The sequence below is a fragment of the Engystomops pustulosus genome, chromosome 7 (genome assembly GCF_040894005.1).
Source record: "Engystomops pustulosus chromosome 7, aEngPut4.maternal, whole genome shotgun sequence".
NCBI lineage: Eukaryota > Metazoa > Chordata > Amphibia > Anura > Leptodactylidae > Engystomops > Engystomops pustulosus.
The window spans coordinates 162852984-162860069 of record NC_092417.1 but is presented as its reverse complement, the minus strand read 5'-3'; the positions used below and the strand labels follow the sequence as shown (position 1 = coordinate 162860069).

The following is a 7086-nucleotide window of genomic DNA, read 5'->3' as shown; positions in this document are numbered from 1 at the left end:
TCTGGATCTACAATTATAAAATATATACAGTTTCAACTTGCATACAAATTCAACTTAAGAACAAATCTATGGAACCTATCTTGTACACAACCCGGGGACTGCCTGTATTTACACAGCTAAGAAGGTGTAACATTTGCTATCATTGCTCTCATTAAAGGCGATGTTGGATCCATCTCTCCTATATATCCAGTCACTGAGCTGTGATGACAAATTGCCTCGCGCCATGTGATTAAATGCGTATTAGTAGGTGCCCCGGGGCATTAGATTATTACGCTCTTTCCTTCATTACATTACTGCACAGTATGGTCATATCATTTATAAGATAATACAAACATCACTTTGTAGCTGATGGGAATGATTCTGCTTTATGGATGGTGTCCTTTAATTTTGCCTTTCATGGATTATAAAATTGCTTAATATCTACTGAAGTGAATCACCGGAGAAGCAAATAAAGATGTTGGCCTGGGGGTCACCGTGTCATTTGTGATACTGGAGAAGAGAGCCGGCCTCATTTGTCCCGCAGGGTGATTGATAACTGGATAGGTTAGATGGGAAAAGCTTGGCTTACATAAAAGGATCTTTGTGAATGGAGACCTCCCACTGAATCGTAGTATGAAGCGTACATGGGGTTGTGGCTATAGGTTAAGTGAAACACCTTCAGTAATTACAAAGTAAAATGAGAGTGTAATCTCCCTATTCTGTGTCGTGATCCCTATTGCTCTGGACCATCTGACATTTCTAAAGGTCGTCCCTTTTGTCGAACCGGACATAGAAAACTTTCACGTAGACTTGTTGACAGTGTTTTCTCCAATAGTGAGGCTTCATTTTATTATTTTCTAAATTGAACCAAAAAGCATGACAATTTAAAGGACACCTGTCATCAGGTCTGTGTCACTAGTCCTGTCACCTCTACCTGTTGGAGCAGCTCACAAGGATCCCATCCCAGCCTTTATCTAGTCATTTCATACATTATTCATTGTAAAATCATCTATTCTTTATCATGTAAATGAGGCTGGTCACATGGTCAGAGGCAGTGATGTCACCCCTGTTACCCCTCCCCTCTCCTCCCCCTGCTCATGTCTGTGTGTAATGTATAGTAAAGCATGGCTAGTGTGTGTGCTGCATCTGCTGACATGCTGCATCCTCCTAATATACAGGTGAGAGACACAGACATGAGCTACACATGAATCTGACATGTTCTGCTATAACATGGCTGCCTGGAGCTGCTGTATCCCTCCTATACACACACACACATGCACACACAGGCTGCAGGGGGCGCCAGCACCAGGAAGCACATCATTATACAGCCTCACATCATTATACAGGCTGTCAGTCATGCACTGGGGGTGTGGCTGTACCTCCCACTCATGAATAGAGTGGACAGCTTGAATATGCTAATGACTCATTGGACATTTCACAGGTCATTTGCATACAGCTTTAGGACCTCATTGCTTAGGTTTACAGGCATGTAGAGGGACAATGAAGGGATAGAGGCAATGCTCTCTAATGGCAGTTTATGAAAATATATTTAGTTTAGGGGGGTTATTTTGCATGACGGGTTCTCTTTAAGGTGTAAACTAACTGTATATGGACTATCCATAGGGTAGGTTATGTATAGGTCGGATGGGGGTGCAACACCTGCCTCCCCACCAATCAGCTGATTTCTAATAGTGTAGCATGTGGTGATGGAATATTGGGACTTCCAATGTAGTGAATGAGAGTGAAGATATTCCCTGGGTTATATACAATACAGGTTCTATGGGGGAGATTTATCAGAAGTGTCTGAGAGCAGAACTGCTCTAGTTGCCCATGCAACCAATCGGAACTCAGCTTTCATTTTCCCTGATTATAAAATTAAAGCTGAGCTCTGATTGGTTACCATGAGCAACTAGACCAGTTTAACCTCAGACACTTCTGATAAATCTCCTCCTATAAGTTTGTTCTTAAAGGAAACCTACCATGAGGAATATACCATCAGACAAAGATCTCCTAACTACATCAGACCTAATCTTTATTTTGCTAATCTAAAAACCTAATAAAATTTGTTGTAAAAGTAAAATGTAGCTTACCTGCAGAGCTGGGCCGGATGACAGGTGCAGACGCTACTCTACGCCCCAGTGGCCTCTGCAGGGATAACTACTTGTGTGCTCCTCTTCTCCCGACTACTGTCCATCTTATATTGACGGAGTCACTTCTGAGCCCGGCCAGACTCCTCCACGCCCCATTAGCCTCTGCAGGTAATTTACATAATACTTTTACAACGTTTTTTAAAAGTATTATTACCCACCCACAAGCCCAACTGCCCGCACACTCGACCCTGCACGGCACAGGCTCCTGCCCACTGCAACCAGCCTGCCGACACATCAAGAATGCAAGTACCTGCTTATGCATATGTATGAATATTTATATGTGTGTATTTTGTCTATGTGTGGTTATGAATATGCTTGATGTGTGTATATGGGGTGTTTGTATATTCTGTACGAGAGTATATATGCTTTATGCGTGCACATGCTATATATACCGGACGTATATGCTGTATATACTGTATGTATATGCGTAAATAGTGTATGTATATGCAATATGTAAGTACAGATGGTCCCCTACTTAAGGACACTCGACTTACAGACAACCCCTAGTTAAAGACGGACCCCTCTGCCCCCTGTGACCTCTGGTGAAGCTCTCTGGATGTTACTATAGTCCCAGGCTGCAATGATCAGCTGTAAGGTGTCTGTAATGAAGCTTTATTGATAATCCTTGGTCCAATTACAGCAAAAAATTTAGAAACCCTGATTCTTACTGGGGAAAAATTTTTTTGTCAGGATCTACAATTATAAAATATACAGTTTCAACTTACATACAAATTCAACTTAATAGATTTAAAGCAGGATGTGCACATTAAACATATATCACATATGTCACTCAAAGTCAGAAGTATCTGATGATTACAAGTTCACATATGCAAGTGACATATTCCCCCTTGTTGCAAACCTTGAAAGTATCACAAGGTAACATTCAAAAACTCCTATCAGGGAAACAACAGCAAGGAACAGCAGGAAGAAAAATAGATTGGATCTCACCAGTCTTCTGTGTGTAGGTTCCGGATCCAATTGGGAAACAATACAGGTACGTAGGGCCTATTATACCCTATAAATAATCTTGTTGCCTGGTGACCCAAATGCTCCTGTCCTGACAAGGACAGTCCCAAGCTGTCCCTTACAGCTATTAGTCCCTACTCAAAAATGTTTATACAATCCCTACGCGTTTCATGTATCATTAGATACAATCATCAGGGGAAATACATAACTCTTAATCCCTATCTGTATTTGAAGCTGTATCTCCTATGCTTCACTAGATAGGGAGCTAGATGGAGACAGAAACGAGCAATGGCTCGTATACTTATTAAACAGAAATCAGCTATAGGGGAGTAGAAGCGAGCAGTGGCTCGTATCCTAAATGTTAGTCCAGCATGGTAACTAGATTAAATGGCGTGGAGTTTTTGAATGTTACCTTGTGATACTTTCAAGGTTTGCAACAAGGGGGAATATGTCACTTGCATATGTGAACTTGTAATCATCAGATAGTTCTGACTTTGAGTGACATGTGGCCTCTCTTTATCCAGTTCTGGTGACTGCTTAGTCGATATTGCACTTTATCTTGATTGCTGAATTTTACATTGATCCAGATTAAAAGTTATATTGTATATATGTTTAATGTGCACATCCTGCTTTAAATCTATTAAGTTGAATTTGTATGTAGTGTATGAGTGTATACATGCATGTATGTGTATGAGTAATTAAAAATGAGTGTGTCAGCGTAGAACTATATGTGTGTATATAGGTATATAAATGTGTGTATATGTGAGTGTATAAATGCGTGGCCTTACATACAGGGAAAGATAGAGAAAGCTTTATTTCCCTTGCACGGTACGGTACACACGGTAATGTCCATTCAGATGGTACAGTTTTGGTAGCATACAACTTAAAAAATTGTTAGTGTGAAAGAGGCCTTAAACTGGAATATTTTGGCATTAAGGTTATACTTGTTCCAGGCAGGATTTAAGCACTTCTTTGACCTGGGGTGTGCATGTGGGATGCTCACTATACAGCTGGGTGAAGGCTTACCACTATACCCCTGTAAGGCGGCTTGTCATCCATCATGTGGCAACTGTTTTAGCATGCATGCGCCATGTTACAAGCATGCACACAGGGCCCACTGGTGCACCTGTGAAACCACTGTTTGGCCCAGACAACCGCTAATAGTTGCTAACACCAACCGGTCACAGTAACTCTGCCCGCTGCTGACTCCATGCACAAAATAAAACGGGGAAATAATAGGCCACAATATGAGACTATAGGGGTCCACAATACGAGGGGAAGATGAAATCCATGCAATGTAAATTAATCATTTCAGCATGGCCTAAATATATACATTTAATACCAGTATGCAGCAGTAGGTGGGCCCCCACAATCAATTTTACTGGTGGGCCCTAAGCCCTATGTAAATAACTCTCAGATACTGTGGATATACTTTCATAATGATTTTATTGTTTAAAAAAAAACAAAAAAAAACAACAACTGGTGGGTCAACTTGTAAGGCCACAGTCTTCTACAGGTGATGGTTCCTCTTCACTCCATCCTGAACACCTGGTAGATGATGAATATCACATGTAGGTTGTTCCGGGTGACCTAAGAATGACCAAAGAATTTGTGTTATTAATGGGGCTGCCCAAGATGTCGCAGAAAAATTACTTATCATCAATATAAAGCAATGAGGAAACTAGAGACAATTCACCAATATAAGTGGGGGAAGGAGGACATGGGCTGTAGCCTGACACATGTGACAAAAACTTGCTCCAAATTTTTGGTGTGTTTTTTTATATAGAAAAGAGTAACATCCTACAATAAAACGAATCAATTGATACTATTGAACATTATTTTTTCCCAGGTGTTTCTGCATCACCCGGGAGAAAAACTAATACGGTGGCCGAACATGTATGAACACCGCCTAAAATGGTTTAGTCTAAGTAAATCCTTAAGTCATAGCTGTGATTATTATAAGGCCTTAATATACATAAATGTTATCACATGAAACCGTCTGAAAGTAGAATTGATTATTCCCACCCCACTACAATAACCCTGTATAATGATTCTTACATTACTTAGGAGTGGGATCATCTTCATTGTACACCAATTCTGGTGTACAATGAAGATGATACCAGTCCTAAGTAACATAAGGTACTTACATTCAAGAATAAAAGGTAAAAACAATCAATATATATATATTTTACAATGAATCTAACCGTGGAATCAAAGAAAGGAATTCTAGAGTAAGGTCCATGTTACTTACCTGTACCACTCTGTAAGGGTCTGTATAATATTTTGGCTCATCAGGATCTCAACATGTCTGTGAGGCCATGGAATCAGCCAATGGCGTTTCTTGGAAATCCAGAGATTTTGCCCATCTGGAGGCAGGAGATAAGATGGTCCCTCATTATCTCGTGTTGAAATCTGGCAGTGGGTTCACCATTGGTTGTAAGAAATTCGACAGCAAAAGCAATGGCGAAAACTCCACAATCATAGAAATTTCTTTGCTGATCCACATTCAGAAATGTTAGATGTCTCAGGGGCTCTGGGACCACCGTGCTGTACATATTGCATATCTGCTGTTGGATGGATGGAGACAAATGTCTGTCTGAGATGCTGTCAGCGACTAAGATTTTACCATCATGGTAGCAGGTGGTGAGCCAGTGTGACCGCTCTACGTCATAGTGGATTTGCACGGCCTTCTTGTCTACACTGTACCCCGGCACAAGAAGAGCTGCAGGAGGCTGCAGGCCATCAAAGTTGTCAAACTGTCTCTGTAGGATCTCCAGGGTCGTACTGATGATATCGTCATCTAACATTCCTCTATATCCTGTGCTTGTTAGGGTGGCCAAATGCTCTTCTGTCAGGTAGTTGAAGTTGTAGATCCAGGAATAAGGCAGATCCACTTCTTGTGTCTCCATAGGGCTGTCGAGATCTTCTGTGGACACATCTGGAGTGTAGTCCAGAGCAGCTCTTTTGGGTGGGGGAAATATTCCCGGCTGGTTGTCTATGGAGGCCAGGGCTTGTCTTTTGAGGTTGACACTGGAAGTATCCCCAGATGCCTTCACAACAGCTTCAAAAGGCTCAGCCATTTCTACGTCCATTGGCTCCAGATTAAGTAAGGAGATGTCAGCTTTCGCTGCTTGTCTGGGACTATTTGTGATATTTCTTCTTCTCTTCTGGCTGTTTCTTTTCTTTTTTTGCGCAGGCGGTGACTTTACGGCATGAAACGGCTTCAAAGCAACAATACCCTGTGCTTTTTCTTGGGGTATAAGTTGCCCCTTGTCGGCAACCTTTAAATCCGCAGTAGACTCTCCATTTACTGCATCAATACTCTGTGCTTTTTCTTGGGGTATAAGCTCCCCCTTGTCGGCAACCTTTAAATCCGCAGTAGACTCTTCACTTACTGCATCGATACCCTGTGGTTCTTCTTGGGGTATAAGTTGCCCCTTGTCTGCAAGTTTTAAATCCGCAGTAGACTCTCTACTTACTGCATCAATACCCTGTGTTTTTTCTTGGGGTATAAGTTGCCCCTTGTCGGCAACCTTTAAATCCGCAGTAGACTCTCCACTTACTGCATCGATACCCTGTGTTTTTTCTTGGGGTATAAGTTGCCCCTTGTCGGCAACCTTTAAATCCGCAGTAGACTCTCCACTTACTGCATCGATACCCTGTGTTTTTTCTTGGGGTATAAGTGGCTCCTTGTCTGAAACCTTTAAATCCGCAGTAGACTCTCCACTTACTACAATGGTGGAAGTGGAGACAGGTTCACCTACAATGTAGGTTGGTCTCTTCTCTCCTTTGTCCTGGCATATGAAATGGCCTCTATGTCCTTTAAGAAAAACTGACTTGAAGAAGCTCTTGACCTTGGAGATGATTCTAGTTTTTGTGGCCATGAAGCTGGAATATCTCATCAGTTTTCTCCACTTTCGATAAGACTTTCGAAATTTGGACAGAAGCAATGATCCAGTAGACATACAGGAGGAGAGAGCGATGACCAGCA

At 41.7% G+C, this 7086-nt stretch overlaps 1 long non-coding RNA gene across 1 annotated transcript; it reads right to left on the bottom strand.

The window, feature by feature from the left end:
* Positions 1-4524: 4524 nt before the first annotated feature.
* LOC140069044 (uncharacterized) lies at positions 4525-5946 on the bottom strand. The gene is made up of 2 exons (XR_011848695.1): positions 5347-5946; positions 4525-4685 (listed from the first exon to the last, which is right to left on the bottom strand). It is a non-coding gene; the product is annotated as an uncharacterized lncRNA (long non-coding RNA).
* Positions 5947-7086: the final 1140 nt, after the last annotated feature.